This window comes from Lathyrus oleraceus, chromosome 6 (assembly GCF_024323335.1).
Source record: "Lathyrus oleraceus cultivar Zhongwan6 chromosome 6, CAAS_Psat_ZW6_1.0, whole genome shotgun sequence".
NCBI classification, from domain to species: domain Eukaryota; kingdom Viridiplantae; phylum Streptophyta; class Magnoliopsida; order Fabales; family Fabaceae; genus Lathyrus; species Lathyrus oleraceus.
The window spans coordinates 300800327-300816334 of NC_066584.1; the positions used below are offsets into that span (position 1 = coordinate 300800327).

General features: G+C 40.9%; 1 pseudogene; it reads left to right on the forward strand.

Moving 5' to 3' along the window:
- Window positions 1-10139: 10139 nt before the first annotated feature.
- On the forward strand, window positions 10140-10239 carry LOC127099059 (uncharacterized; annotated as a pseudogene).
- The last annotated feature ends 5769 nt before the right edge of the window (window positions 10240-16008 follow it).

The window sequence follows — 16008 nt, forward strand, 5'->3', positions numbered from 1 at the left end:
CACTCCACCACAAGCCGGTAGGATTTGTTCTTCGATTCTTCAATTAAACAGTAAATTAAATCAAGGAAATAAAAAAAACTCGAATATAACGTAAGGTTAAATCCGGTATAAAGTTGCCCAGTAGTTTCCGGTGTAGAAACTACTACGCGAAAAATATCTAAAAGCTAAGAACGGGGGAAAATAAATTGCAAGGGAAAAAAAAAACAAAGCTTGCAAATAAAATAAATAAAATGGACGATGCTGGAAAGGAAGAAAAATAAGCAAAGGCGTGAAAAAATAAATTTGGCAGAGCTTCCGCAAAACTGAGCGTGCAAAAACTGTGTAACTTTTGGTTTGTGAGACGGCTATTTATAATAGCCTTGGTAGCAGCATTCCGTTTCTCTCCTTCTTCAGCGTGGCTATATCCACGGCGTGCATATAGGAGACCAATTCCTTAACGTTATTCTTCAAGTCCTTCTGAGGGCGATACTTGCGCCACAAAGGTAGTGGGGTTGCGTGACGCTCGTCACGCTATGTGTGACGTCCGTCACAAGGCTCCTTCGCGTGACGCTCGTCACGCGTCCTGTGACGTCCGTCACAGGCACAGCATTGGTGACTTGTGCGCTTTGGGCTGGGCTTTGGCCTTTGGTTCCTTTTCTCTCCTTTTTGTTGCTTTTTACACCTCCTTTTCTTCCCTTTTTCACTTTTGCTTCAAAATGGGTACCTGATATAAATAGAAGAGAAATACTGCATAATATCTGATAAAATGGGATAAATTAGTGTAAATGATAAAATAATTTAATTGAATTAAGTCTTAAAAAGCGATATAATTTCGTGTTATCAAACTCCCCCATACTTAAATCTTTGCTTGTCCTCAAGCAAAATTCAGTATAGAACTTGTTAAAAGTTTTAGCCGGATGAAATTTTAAAGCACACATCAATTCGTACTAGGTTGCCAATGGGTTTTTGTTTAGGAGGATTTGAGTTAAATCTTGACATCAACAACTACCGTTACAACTTAGATAACCCTACCTTATGCCAATCAGTTCAAGTACCCTATGATAGCTATCCTGGTTCCTTTAGTCTTATTTTGCCCGTTTTCATTCTAGCGAAATCACATTAAGCCCTTTATCCTTTCGCGCACATAGTGGAGTAACCGGTTAGTGTCTATGATCCGCTTTTAGCTAGAAGTTCTGGTACATAAGTCGGATAACTTCATTATTCAGTCCATTGCAAATTGCGGGGGATCGAACCGTAGTCCGCCCTACCAAGTTCAGTACCAGATTCCTACTGAACCAATTCATAATGGATCTTTCGTATTGTGCTTTTGCATGATTTGCAACCTTTAGATTAAATGATCCGGTAAGGGTCACCTAATTTAATTATCTTAGGTTACTTTGGGGATCATTCACTTATATTCATCGGCTCTCCACGTAGTTTGCTATTAAGATGGTGCTGACTTCTGTATAAACTACTTGGGGTTGCCATAGAACTAAAAGTTCGAGGAATCGGTATGATAGGTACTTATCCTGATCTAACATATTGAGGTTCTCAGAGCGTTGTTATGGTAATGATTTTGTTTTGATTTCACTCAAATTTTATAAAGTAGGCGACCTTTATACTTATTGGGTGTGTTAAAATTTTTGTTATGGCTCAAGAAAGTTGAGGGAAATAGATAATAGAAACTTTTTCACATTCAGGACTTAACTTAAAAAAAAAAAATTTTGTTTTTATAAGGAAATAACAATGAAAAGGGAGAGTACAAACTTGAAACAAAGATGGGAATGGAAAGAATAATTTCCCCCCCATACTTGAACTAAACATAGTCCTCGATGTTTGAAGGGAAAGAAATACAAAATGGACAGGAAAAAGAAAAAATACAACTAAGGCTGCCTTCCACCTCTGGTTCTTGGTCCTGGTGATCTTTGACGTATGTCTAAGCTGTCGAATCTGCTAAACAACTCAGTAAACCGCTGGTCGGTTATGGCATTCCGAGCATCCTGTTGCTGTTGCATTTGACGCATCATCTGCATCATCTCTGTATTCTGTGCCTGCATTCCATCGATAGCATCCATAATGTCATCGTTGGTCGCAGGTCTTCGTCGTCGACGACGTTGGGAGGATGGGCCGGCTGCATTACTGGAAGGGTTGAGCGGGACTGACGGTTGTTCTGGCGGATGATCGCCTTGTTCCATTTCTTCAAACTCATCTGTTTGTTGGTTTGTTTGTGAAGGCTCGGTGGTTTCAGGAGCGCTAAGATCGTAGAGGTGGCGGTTCGGGTTTGTGACATCGGTTAGGGTGGTATTGGGTAGCACAACACTTGGGACTGCTTGGTTGTTCACCATCAGATAATAGCCTCCGCCTACTCTGTTTTTAATCAGGCGGCTGGAGCGACAATAGCCGATATCCATAGACAGGGGTGGAAGGGATTCTAAAGTTTGGAGTTTATCCCCTAGGTTCAGGCCAAGTGCTATGGAGGTTATTAATCCGCCAATTATGAATGGTTGCCGGCCTCTAGCACATAAGGTGCGGATATGATGAAGGAGAAAAGAGGCGGCGTTTACCGTAGTATCCGATTCGAAAACGCACTGGAGGAAAAAGAGTTCTTTTGAGTTGACCTTACTGTTGTTTGGTCTTCCAAAGAGTGTGTTTTGCAGGATACGGAGAAAATAACGGATGGTGGGGTTATGGATGTGGGAGAGAAGGAGTTCTTCCCAGTTGTTGGTATTTATACCGGAAATTTTCTTAAAAAGGTCGAAAACTAGAACTGTGTTCCAGTTTGAGGTTGGGGGAATTCTGGCATGGAGCAGACCTTCTGTGGGAAATTGTAGCATGGCACTCAATTGGCGTTGGGTTAGAGAGTACTCGGTGTTAAACATACGGAAGGTTGCTGTACCGGTTAGGAATTCACCTTCACCGGCGGGAGTGGTGTAGTCGTAAGAGCTTAGGAATTCTAAGGTTAGGGAAGGATAGGTGGGTTGGTTATGGGTGCAAAGGAAGGTTAAATCGGCTCTACGGAGCATCCACTCGATACCGTGGAGTAAGCCCAATTGTTGTAAACAAGTTAAATCGGGGTACCTGGTGGGAGCGACGCCTCGCTGTTGGAAGCGCTCGAATTGCTCTTGCTGATAGTTGTCATCTCCGGATCGGAAGATGATATTTCCGAAGTTTTGACTTCCCGCCATTGTGATGGATTTTTGAATGAGTGATTTGGAAAGGAAAAGAAGTGTATATTTGATATGAGAGAGTTGTTTGTGGTGAAAGAAGGAAGTTTGGAGGGTATTTATAGGTAAAATGTGGGAGGTGAAAAGAAAGAGTGGTTGAAAAGTAATTAATTGTGGTAAATGAAAAATGAATGGGGAATGTAAAGAGGTGGGGGGTGTAACGTTCGTCTCCAACGGCTCCCTAACGTTCACATATCTGAGAGGCGTTACGCTCGTCACAAGGCTGTGACGCTCGTAACAGGCACTAAGTGTGCCGCCCGTCACGGGTGGTGTGACGCTCGTCACACCTCCTTTTGGAAAGGCTTAGTAGCGCTTCACAGAATCACTTGGTAGCGTAATTAAATATTTTATTCTGCTTATGAACGTTTTAGTCTGTAGCTTAATTTAGTATGCATGCTTACTTGCTTTGTATAATAATAATAATAAGTAATAACCGTAGAGCATAATAGGCATTGCAAAATAAATTAACTAAACAGCTTCAATAAAAAGGATCATAATGTATTACAGGAAGGGAAAATAATAAAATGAAATAGAAATAAACATGAATTCAAATAACATTAATGAAAAAATCTAGCCTAAAACTAAATAACTTAGAATGAAGAAATAACTAAATTCCATCTATCTTCGGATCTCTGGCCGGAGGAGTAAAAGAGTTAACATGATGCCGTAACATACGTAACTGACTTGCCGTGCTGCTCATGTGTTCTAGGACTGCAAGTCTCAAGCTGTGGAAATCTTCCCTGAGGGCGTTTTGTTCTGACATCAAGGCTTCAATGACGGTTTTAATATCTGTTCCTGGCATATGATGTCGGAGATCAGGCATGGCTGATTCTTCGGTCAGGACAGGCTGAGGAGGAGGATCAATATCATGGTAGCCGGATGGAGTCTGAGGGTCAGATTCAGCAAGAGAGGTATGGTCAATATAGTGCTCATAGTCATCACAAATCTCATAATCCTGGATGGATTCAGTGGATCCAGCAGGAGTTGGGGTTTCATTCAGGTTATAGAGCCAGTTCCTTTGGTTATGAACACTAGTCCTAGGATCGGGCAGGGTGAATAGGCAGAGAACCTGGTTATCAATAACAAGCTCAAACTCATCAGACCCTATGTTTGCTATAAACATAGTGTTGAAGAGGAAAGGTATACTCATAGTGGTAATGCCACAAAAAGGGTTCAGGTCAAGCATAGGCTGACGTAGTCCAATAGCATTACCTATCATAGTTATCAGGCCGCCTATTCTAATGGGTGCTCTCTCATCCTGGATAAGGTGGTCCAAATTAGCTAACATAAAAGTAGCACCGTTTACTGGACGGTTCTGGGAAGCACAAAATATGATGAAGAGTTCATCACGTGAAACTGAAGTACTATTTGGCTTCTTCCCAAATAAAGTGTGGGTCAGGATCTTATGGAAATAGCGAAAAGCCGGGTTATGTATGTTTCCAGAGAGAAACTCATGTTCTTCGGGCTCATCATTTCCAGTCAGCTTACCCCAAAAGTGTTCAAGCTCTCTATATTCAAGAAGTTCTTCCTGGCTTATAGTGAATGTATCAAAGGAGGTAGGAAAACCCAAAAGGTTGGTGAAGTCTCTAGTATTAAATTGGTACTCCATATTGAACATTCTGAACTGGATAAAACCTCTGGTAATTCCTTTTCCATGGCTAGGTAGATAGATTAATGAACTAAGGAATTCTAGTGTGAGCCTCCGGTAGGTGGTGAAAGGTCTCAGGATAGGGGAGGTCTCCCATCCTATCTGATTCAGCAAAAACAGGACACTCTGTCTCAGTCCAAGGGCAGTCATAGCCCAATCATCAGCATATAAACTAGGTAGCATCTCCCTAGTGGCTAGTTCTTCAAACCTTCGTTTCTGAGCCATTCCTCTGAACTTGATACCCATACGGTCAGAATGTCCCATCTGGTTAGTGTTAACTAGAGAAAAGAAAACATGAGTTTAAGTCAGGATTTGGCCAAATGCCGAAAGAAAGAAGAATAGAATTATTATTATAATATATAGATATTTTTTTTTCTTTTTGAATAAATCAATAATGAATACTAAATAGAAATTAAAAGAATAATTAAGAGAAAAATAGAGAAATGATAATAATAATAAAATAATAAAATAACAGATTAATTTGTGGGTTGTCTCCCACTAAGCGCTTTGTTTAAATGTCGCAAGCTCGACAAAGAAACTGTTAAATATAGTCTATGAGTCCTGGGGGCGTTTCGTCTAAGTGTAGAATTTGCGAATCCTCGTTGGTTTCCGCATAGTGATAATGTTTCAGACGTTGCCCGTTTACGGTGAACGGTTCTGTAGATTGTCCTTTAATTTCTACCGCTCCACTGGGAAAGATTTTAGTGATATGGAAAGGTCCTGACCATCTGGATCGTAGTTTTCCCGGGAATAATTTTAGTCTGGAGTTAAATAAGAGTACTGCGTCGCCTTGCTTGAAGATTTTCCTTGATATACGCTTATCATGCCATTGTTTTGTTCTTTCTTTATAGATTTTGGCATTTTCATAGGCGTCTCTTCTGAGTTCCTCTAGTTCGTTTATGTCAAGGATTCTCTTTTCACCGGCGGTTTTATAATTCAAATTTAAATTTCTAATAGCCCAATAGGCTTTGTGTTCTAATTCTACCGGGAGGTGACAGGATTTTCCATAAATGAGCTTAAATGGGGTCGTCCCTATGGGAGTTTTATAAGCAGTTCGGTATGCCCATAAAGCTTCTGGTAATTTCAATGACCAATCTTTCCTTGAAGTGGCGACCGTTTTTTCTAATATTTGCTTGATTTCTCTGTTAGATACTTCCACTTGTCCACTGGTTTGAGGGTGGTAAGGTGTTGCTATCCTATGTCTCACTCCATATTTAAGTAGTAGTTTTTCGAGTACCTTGGATATAAAGTGCGATCCACCATCACTGACTACTATCCTTGGGATGCCAAATCTCGGAAATATTATATTTTTAAAGAGTCTAGTTACTACTCGGGTGTCATTAGTTGGAGAAGCTATAGCTTCGATCCACTTTGATACGTAGTCAACCGCCACGAGTATGTACTTGTTACCGAAGGAGGATGGAAACGGTCCCATGAAGTCTATTCCCCACACGTCAAAAATCTCTACTTCCAAAATACCTTTTTGTGGCATCTCGTCACGTCTAGATATGTTTCCCGTGCGTTGACATCTGTCACACTCCTTAATAGCCGCATGTACGTCCTTCCATATAGTTGGCCAATAAAAGCCAGCTTGTAGGATTTTAGAACAGGTCTTGGATGTACTTGTGTGTCCACCATAAGGCGCGGAGTGAGCAGTGTTGGATTATATTTTCTACCTCTTCTTCGGGTACACATCGACGGAAAATACCATCGGGACCTCTTTTGAAAAGTAAGGGATCATCCCAGTAATAGTGTTTTATGTCATGGAAGAATCTTTTCTTCTGCTGGTAAGATAAAGTAGGTGGACTATTCCGGCAGCTAAATAATTGACTAGATCAGCGTACCATGGTATGACAGATATAGCTAAGGTGGTTTCTACTTGCATGTCGGAGTTGTTCTCTTCCAAAGTAGCTATGAGTTTGTCATACGAGAAATCATCATTAATGGATGTTCTTTCTGGTTCAAGGTTCTCAAGTCTAGAGAGGTGGTCTGCTACTACGTTCTCAGTTCCTTTCTTGTCCTTGATTTCTAAGTCGAATTCTTGTAGTAACAAGATCCATCTTAGGAGTCTAGGTTTAGCATCCTTTTTTGTTAGAAGGTACCTGATAGCAGCGTGATCAGTGTAAACTATTATTTTGGCTCCTACCAAGTAAGAACGAAATTTATCTAGCGCAAATACTACTGCTAGGAGTTCTTTCTCGGTTGTGGCATAATTCATCTGTGCTTCATCCAGGGTTCTGCTAGCGTAATATATAACATGAAGCTTTTTATCCTTTCTTTGTCCTAAAACAGCACCTACAGCATAATCACTGGCATCGCACATTATTTCGAATGGTTCATTCCAGTCCGGTGTCTGCATAATGGGTGCGGAGATCAATGCTTGTTTAAGAGTTTGAAATGCTTTTAAACAGTTATCGTCGAATATGAATTCAGCATCTTTCATTAATAGTCCGGTTAAAGGTTTAGTTATCTTAGAGAAGTCTTTGATGAATCGTCGGTAGAAACCGGCGTGTCCTAAAAAGCTTCGTACTTCTCTCACGGTTCTTGGGGGTTGAAGATTTTCGATTACCTCTATTTTGGCTTTGTCTACTTCAATTCCTCTGTTCGAGATGATGTGTCCTAAAACAATTCCTTCTTGTACCATAAAGTGGCACTTTTCCCAATTAAGTACTAAGTTTACTTTTACACATCGTTCAAGAACTCTTTCCAGGTTTTCAAGGCATTCTTCGAAACTTTGTCCGTATACAGAAAAGTCGTCCATGAATACTTCCATGATGTTTTCGAGAAAGTCGGCGAAAATTGCCATCATGCATCTTTGAAAAGTTGCAGGGGCATTACACAGACCAAACGGCATTCGTCTATACGCGAAGGTACCAAAAGGGCATGTGAATGTTGTCTTTTCTTGGTCATCAGGGTGAATTGGTATTTGAAAGAAGCCTGAATAACCGTCCAAATAACAGAAATGTGAATGTTTAGCTAGTCGTTCTAACATTTGGTCAATGAATGGTAAAGGGAAATGATCTTTTCGGGTTGCTTTGTTTAGTTTCCTATAATCAATGCACATTCTCCATCCCGATTCGATTCGTTTAGTTATAGTTTCTCCTTTTTCGTTTTCAATAACGGTTATGCCTCCTTTCTTTGGTACAACGTGTACGGGACTGACCCATTTGCTATCAGATATAGGATATATAATACCTGCTTCTAATAACTTGGTTATTTCTTTCTTTACTACCTCACTTAGGATCGGATTTAGTCTTCTCTGGTGTTCCCTAGAGGTTTTACCGTCTTCTTCTAACATGATGCGATGCATACAAATAGAAGGGCTTATTCCTTTAAGATCGGTTATGTGGTATCCTAGTGCGGTTGGATATTTTCTTAAGATATGTAGGAGTTTTTCTGTTTCGAGTCTTCCTAGATCTGCATTGACTATCACAGGTCGTTCAAGTTCTAAGTCTAGGAATTCATATCTCAGATTTTTGGGAAGTGTTTTCAAATCAGGGGTTGGTTTGTTAAGACACTGCGTAGGATCTGGTGTTATTGCTAAGCATTGTTTAGATTTGTCTTCTAAAAGATAGTCTGATGATTTGTCTTCTCCTGACTCTGCTTCTTTTATGCATTCATCGATGATATCCATGAAGTAACATGTATCTTCTATTGCAGGTGCTTTCAAGAATTTGGAAAGAATGAATTCAATTTTCTCTTCACCTACTTCGAAGGTGAGTCTTCCTCGTTTTACGTCTATGATTGCACCGGCAGTTGCTAAGAATGGTCTTCCTAGTATAATAGGTGTAGTATCATCTTCTCTAATATCCATAATTGTGAAGTCAGTGGGAATGTAAAACTGACCTATGCGTACGGGAACGTTCTCAAGGATTCCTACAGGATATTTGATGGAACGATCTGCTAGTTGTACAGACATCTTGGTCGGTCTTAATTCTCCCATTTCCAGTCTCTTACATATGGATAAAGGCATAACGCTAATTCCGGCTCCTAAATCGCATAAGGCTTTGTCGATGACAAATTTTCCTATGTGACAGGGTATAGAGAAGCTACCTGGATCCTTGAGTTTAGGGGGCATGTTTTGGATTATAGCGCTACATTCGGCAGGGAGTGTAACGGTTTCACTATCCTCAAGTTTCCTTTTATTAGAAAGAATTTCTTTTAAGAATTTAGCATATGAGGGCATCTGCGTAATAGCTTCGGTAAATGGAATTGTAACGTTTAATTGCTTAAGGAGATCAACAAATTTTCTAAATTGACCTACATCTTTGGTTTTAACAAGCCTTTGAGGGTAAGGTATAGGTGGTTTGTAAGGTGGTGGAGGTACATAAGGTTCCTTCTTTTCTAGGGTATCCTTATTACTCTCTTCCTTTTCCTTAGGTTCACTTTCCTCAGTAGATTTCTTAGGGCTTTGGTTTTCTATCCTTGGATCAGACGGTCCTTCCACTTCCGTTCCACTTCTTAATATAATTGCATGAGCTTGGCTTCTCGGATTAGGTTGGGGCTGTCCAGGGAATGTACCAGTTGGTGCAGCAGTAGGTGCTTGTTGTTGAGCTACTTGAGATATTTGGGTTTCTAACATTTTGTTATGGGTAGCCAAGGCATCTACTTTGCTTGCTAGTTGTTTAAGTTGTTCGCCAGTGTGTATGTTCTGGTTTAAGAAATCTTTATTGGTTTGTTGTTGGGAAGCTATAAAGTTTTCCATCATGATTTCCAAGTTGGATTTTCTAGGGGTATTATTGTTAGGATTTGGTTTCTGGTACCCCGGAGGTATAGATGGGGTTTGATTCGGAGACTGTCCAGGTGCGTATAAAGCATTATTACTCTTATATGAAAAGTTTGGATGATTCTTCCAATTTGGGTTATAGGTATTCGAATAGGGGCTTCCTTGAGCATAGTTTACTTGCTCTGTTTGGATTCCAGTCAAGAGTTGACATTCCGCAGGAGTGTGGCCTTGGATTCCATAGACCTCGCAATTCTGAGCTATAGCAACCACGGCGGTTGGTGGTGATACATTTAAACTTTCAATCTTCTGGACCAAAGCATCCACTTTTGCATTGACGTGATCAAGGTTACTTATCTCGTACATGCCAGTTTTCGGTTGAGGTTTTTCCACTGTTGTTCGTTCGGTTCCCCACTGATAGTGGTTTTGGGCCATGCTCTCGATAAGCTGGTAAGCATCAGCATAAGGTTTGTTCATTAATGCACCACCTGCAGCGGCGTCTATTGTTAACCTTGTATTGTATAAGAGACCATTATAAAATGTGTGAATTACTAACCAGTCTTCCAAACCATGGTGTGGGCAAAGTCTCATCATGTCTTTGTATCTTTCCCATGCTTCGAAAAGAGACTCGTTGTCTTTCTGTTTAAATCCGTTTATCTGGGCTCTTAACATAGCTGTTTTGCTTGGCGGAAAATATCGGGCAAGGAAAACTTTCTTCAACTCGTTCCATGTGGTGACTGAGTTGGAAGGTAGAGATTGAAGCCATCTTCTAGCGCTATCTCTTAATGAGAAAGGAAAAAGACGAAGTCGAATTGCCTCTGAAGTGACACCATTAGCTTTAACAGTATCAGCATATTGAACAAATACGGATAAATGAAGGTTTGGATCTTCGGTAAGATTTCCAGAGAATTGGTTCTGTTGCACAGCCTGCAGCAGTGAAGGTTTAAGTTCAAAGTTGTTTGCTTCGATTGCGGGCGGAGCAATACTTGAATGCGGTTCATCTTGCGATGGAGCGGCGTAATCTCTAAGAGCACGAGCTGGTTCTGCCATCTCGGTTAAAGAAGGAAAAATGTTTTTGATATCAGGAAGGTTTATAGGAGGGAGATTGTTTTCAGCACGATATTCCCGAATTCGTCGTAAGACTCGGAGATATAGTTCGATATCGTTGATTCGTAAATAGAGCGGTTCGCCTTGAGAGCGAGTGCGTGGCATACAAATCAACAAAAGAAAGAATAGAAGGAAAAAGAAACCTTAGTCTCTACAGCGTAACGGAAGAGTTACGATATCGATTGAATAAAAGTCCCTGGCAACGGCGCCAAAAACTTGATCGCTCGACTGTGCGAGTCGAGAATGGGATACAAACTGCAAGTGCACAGTTCTATCGCGTAGTTTTAAAAGATATCGATCCCACAGGGACTTATGAATCGATGTACCGTTATCTAAGGTTACTACGTAAATCTAAGGTGAAAATGTTTGATTGTTTGGGGAAAAGGGGGCTAAGAGCTAAACTAATATCTAGATTAAATATTAATAAAACGGATATCGGTATGTGGTTCGTCAAAACTAGGGAATCAATTCCTTGTCGGTCTCTCGGTTTTAAAATAAATCGTTTCGACTAACTTTATTGGTTAAAGGTTTTATCTCAAACTCTCGCTCTGTTGAAGAAACCATGATCTTATGTTAATGTTGCTGTCACTTATAATTAAGTCAAAAATCATATTTTGAAAACAATAAAGTTGCAGAAACTCTTTTTAAGAAAATACTGACCGTTTTAAACACCCTTATCTCAAACTTTCGCTCTGTTGACTTAGGTTATACAATTAAATCTAAATGCTTAACTCTCGTCCTCACATTCAATCTTTAAAAATACTTTTTGGAAAAAGGTCAGAATTTAATTAATTCTAAAACTTGCTCTCGCCCTGAGATAGATTTAATGACTAACTTACACTGTCCAGTTAAAACCTCAAACTCTCGCTCTGTTGGTTTCAACTTCTTTATGTCTTTTACCTTTGTAAAAAATCTTGTTATTAAACCTGTAAGTTAAGACCGTAAAAAGATTGATTCTAATTTTAAGTTTGAATAGACCGACTTAGTTTTGATCCCTCTTTCTGCTTACTTTACATACCGATACCTAGGCAAATTAGCCAGACATGCTTACTAAATAATAATTAATATCATGCATACACAGACTCATTTCAGGCAGGCAATGCAAATAAACAATAGAATAAAGCATAAAAATAAATAACAATTAAAGAACCTGAATGCGTAATACAATGGTCTTGAACACTCCACCACAAGCCGGTAGGATTTGTTCTTCGATTCTTCAATTAAACAGTAAATTAAATCAAGGAAATAAAAAAAACTCGAATATAACGTAAGGTTAAATCCGGTATAAAGTTGCCCAGTAGTTTCCGGTGTAGAAACTACTACGCGAAAATATCTAAAAGCTAAGAACGGGGGAAAATAAATTGCAAGGGAAAAAGAAAACAAAGCTTGCAAAATAAAATAAATAAAATGGACGATGCTGGAAAGGAAGAAAAAAAAGCAAAGGCGTGAAAAAATAATTTGGCAGAGCTTCCACAAAACTGAGCGTGCAAAAACTGTGTAACTTTTGGTTTGTGAGACGGCTATTTATAATAGCCTTGGTAGCAGCATTCCGTTTCTCTCCTTCTTCAGCGTGGCTATATCCACGGCGTGCATATAGGAGACCAATTCCTTAACGTTATTCTTCAAGTCCTTCTGAGGGCGATACTTGCGCCACAAAGGTAGTGGGGTTGCGTGACGCTCGTCACGCTATGTGTGACGTCCGTCACAAGGCTCCTTCGCGTGACGCTCGTCACGCGTCCTGTGACGTCCGTCACAGGCACAGCATTGGTGACTTGTGCGCTTTGGGCTGGGCTTTGGCCTTTGGTTCCTTTTCTCTCCTTTTTGTTGCTTTTTACACCTCCTTTTCTTCCCTTTTTCACTTTTGCTTCAAAATGGGTACCTGATATAAATAGAAGAGAAATACTGCATAATATCTGATAAAATGGGATAAATTAGTGTAAATGATAAAATAATTTAATTGAATTAAGTCTTAAAAAGCGATATAATTTCGTGTTATCAGTGGACTTAAGGAAAGGTCAATGATTTGAGATCCTTCTAGAACCCGGTTACTATTCTAAGACAGGTTGAACCAACCAAACTTCAGTGGGGAGGGTATTTACCTATGGAACTCACGCAAGCCTTAAAACCTAGGAATGATTGTTGTGTGACTTGCTTGTGCTTGTTATTTATCTAACAACATAACATCATAACATCATAACATCATGGCATGGTACTAACCATTTCAAGGATTTAGGGATTTAACTCTGCTAAAAAAAACAAAAACAAAAGCAAAAACAAAAGAGAAAAGAAAAAAAAAGCTCTTTTTGTTAGTTTATGCAAAGTTAAATCCCGAAAGTCCTTGAAAACATTTCATACATTGCATTGCATCGCATAACAGGTATTCTAAAGGATCAGTGTTCTCACGATTTTCCTATCAAACAGATTCCAGCAGATTCAAACAGATTGAACAATGGCTCTCGAACAAACTGTCAAAGATCTCCAGGCCCAGAATGCTCAATTCCAGGAAATGATGCTGAGCTTATCTAAGGGGCAGGAAGAACTGAAAGCTCTTTTGATGGAGAAGAAGAAGGACCAGAAACTGTGGGTTACATCAACCGGGGAGAAGGCTTAAGGGACAGGTTACAGGAGTCAAGATTAGAATTCCGAAGGATTCAGAAGAAGAGACCGAGAATGATTCGGAAGATGAGAATCCTAATCTCGTCAATTCTGAGGACGACGATGAAGATTATGAACATGAACAGTACTCTCCGAAGGATGATAAGTACAAGTTGCTGGAAGAACGTATGCTAGCTATGGAGGGGCAGAAAGTGCCCGGTCTGGATTTCGAAAACTTGGGTCTGGTCTCTGATGTGGTCATTCCCCGCAAATTCAAGGTTCCCATTTTCACTAAGTATGATGGTGCCTCTTGTCCTCAGATGCATCTAAGGGCTTATGTGAGAAAGATTCAGCCGCACACTACTGATAAGAAACTGTGGATCCATTTCTTCCAAGAGAGTCTGTCTGGCACACAGTTAGAGTGGTATTATCAGCTTGAGAGCTCTAACATCCGCACATGGACTGATTTAGCAACAGCTTTCTACAAGCACTACCAGTATAATTCTGAGTTAGCGCCTACTCGGCTACAGCTACAAAATATGACTATGGGCTCTAAAGAAAGTTTCAAAGAATATGCTCAAAAGTGGAGAGATTTGGCTGGCAGAGTCAAACCCCCTATGACTGATCGAGAGTTAGTGGACATGTTCATGGGTACACTGACTGGCCCATTCTACAGCCATCTACTGGGAAGTTCCTCGTCAGGTTTCACTGAACTTATCTTGACAGGTGAACGGGTTGAAAGCGGCATTCGAAGTGGAAAGATACAGGCAGCTACTTCTGCAAGCACCAAAAATTCCTATCAGGGAAAGAGTGAATCAAATGTTGTGTACAGTGAGAGGAAGCATAACAAGAAGAATCGTGACCATACTGTTGGGGCAGTTACAATTGCCGCACCGCCATCTCAGAACTTCCAACACAGACAAGACAGGTCGAGAAGACAGTTTACCAAGATCAATATGACTTTAACCCAAGCACTGCAGAGTATGTTAAAGGCCAATTTGATTACCCTCAGAGGCCCTCCTGCAAATCCCAACACTACTTCTCCTCGTTATAATCCCAACGCCAGGTGTGCCTATCACTCCGATAGCCCCGGGCATGATACGAATGATTGCTGGTTGTTGAAGAACAAGATTCAGGATATGATCGACGCTGGAGAAATTGAATTTGATCCTCCGGCGACCCCCAATGTCATCACAGCACCTATGCCTAATCATGACCAGAATGTTAATGTTGTGGACGACAATTCTCACGTTACTGACGTTGCTGATTTAGCATCTCCTCTCCTGATCGTTAAGAAGAATTTATTGCAAGCTGGTTTATTTCCAGGTTGTGCTGAAGATTGCGATCTCTGTGTACTCCGACCCAATGATTGTTTGAAGTTGAAGAACGGCATTCAACGGCTGATGGATGATCGTACAATTCTATTTGAAAGGGTTCCTAAGGTGGACAACTCTATTGAAGAGGTATCTGTGATTGCTAGGTCCAAAGCTCCAGTGAAGATTACCGCTACTAGAGTGCCTGTGAAGATTACCGCTGAGCCCAAAGTGGCTCCCCTGATTATTACCGCACCTGGCCCCGTGCCATATTCCTCCAGCAAAGCTATTCCGTGGAACTATGGAGGCGACGTTTACATCCATGGCATAAAGCAAGTTGGTAGTTCTGCTAATCCTAATGATATTGTGGGGACTAGTAAAGTTACTCGAAGTGGAAGGATCTACTCCCCAGAAATCTCACCTCCCGCTCCCGAAATTCGAGGAAAAAGACCAGTCAATCCTCCTCAGTCAGAGACATCGGTCGAAGTTACTTCTGAAGATGTTGCCAAACAGGAAATGGAAGAGATGCTGAAAATCATCCGTAAGAGCGATTTTGATGTAGTGGAACAATTGGGGCATACTCCGTCTAAAATCTCAATGTTGTCCTTGTTATTATCCTCTAAATCCCATGCCAATGCATTGATGAAATTCTTGAAGACCGCTCATGTGCCTCAAGAAACATCCGTCGATCAATTCGAACATTATGTTGCTAATTTGACTGTTGACAATGGCCTAGGCTTTTCCGATGCTGACCTGACGCCAGCAGGAAAGAATCACAATAAAGCTCTGCATATCTCCATCGAGTGTGAGGGGATTACCCTGGCTCACGTGTTGATCGACAACGGCTCTTCCTTGAATGTGCTCCCGAAAGCTGTACTCGATAAATTTGACTACAAAGGCATTGAACTGAAACCTAGTGATGTTGTGGTGCGTGCTTACGATGGTGCGAAGAGTGTTGTCTATGGTGAAGTGGTTCTCCCTATCAAGATAGGACCTCAAGTCTTCAACACTACCTTTCACGTGATGGACATTCGTCCCGCCTACTCCTGCTTGTTGGGGCGCCCTTGGATCCATGGGGCAGGTGCGGTAGCTTCGTCGCTTCATCAAAAGCTGAAGTATCCAATAGCAGGCATGGTTGTCACTGTATGTGGAGAAGAAGAGTATATTGTCAGTAGTGTGCAAGCCTTCAAATACGTCGAGATGGATGGTGAATTCTTTGAGACTCCTTCTCAGTCATTTGAAGTGGTTCCTCCACCCAGTCATGTCCTTAAGCCAACTCCCCTTGTGCCCAAGGTTGTTCGTGCTCCCCCTGTCATGATCTCTCTGAAAGATGCTCAAGCCGCGATTGAAAATGGTGATCGTGCTGGTTGGGGTCAACTGATCAATGTACCGTACAAGTCTGATAAAGTTGGCCTGGGG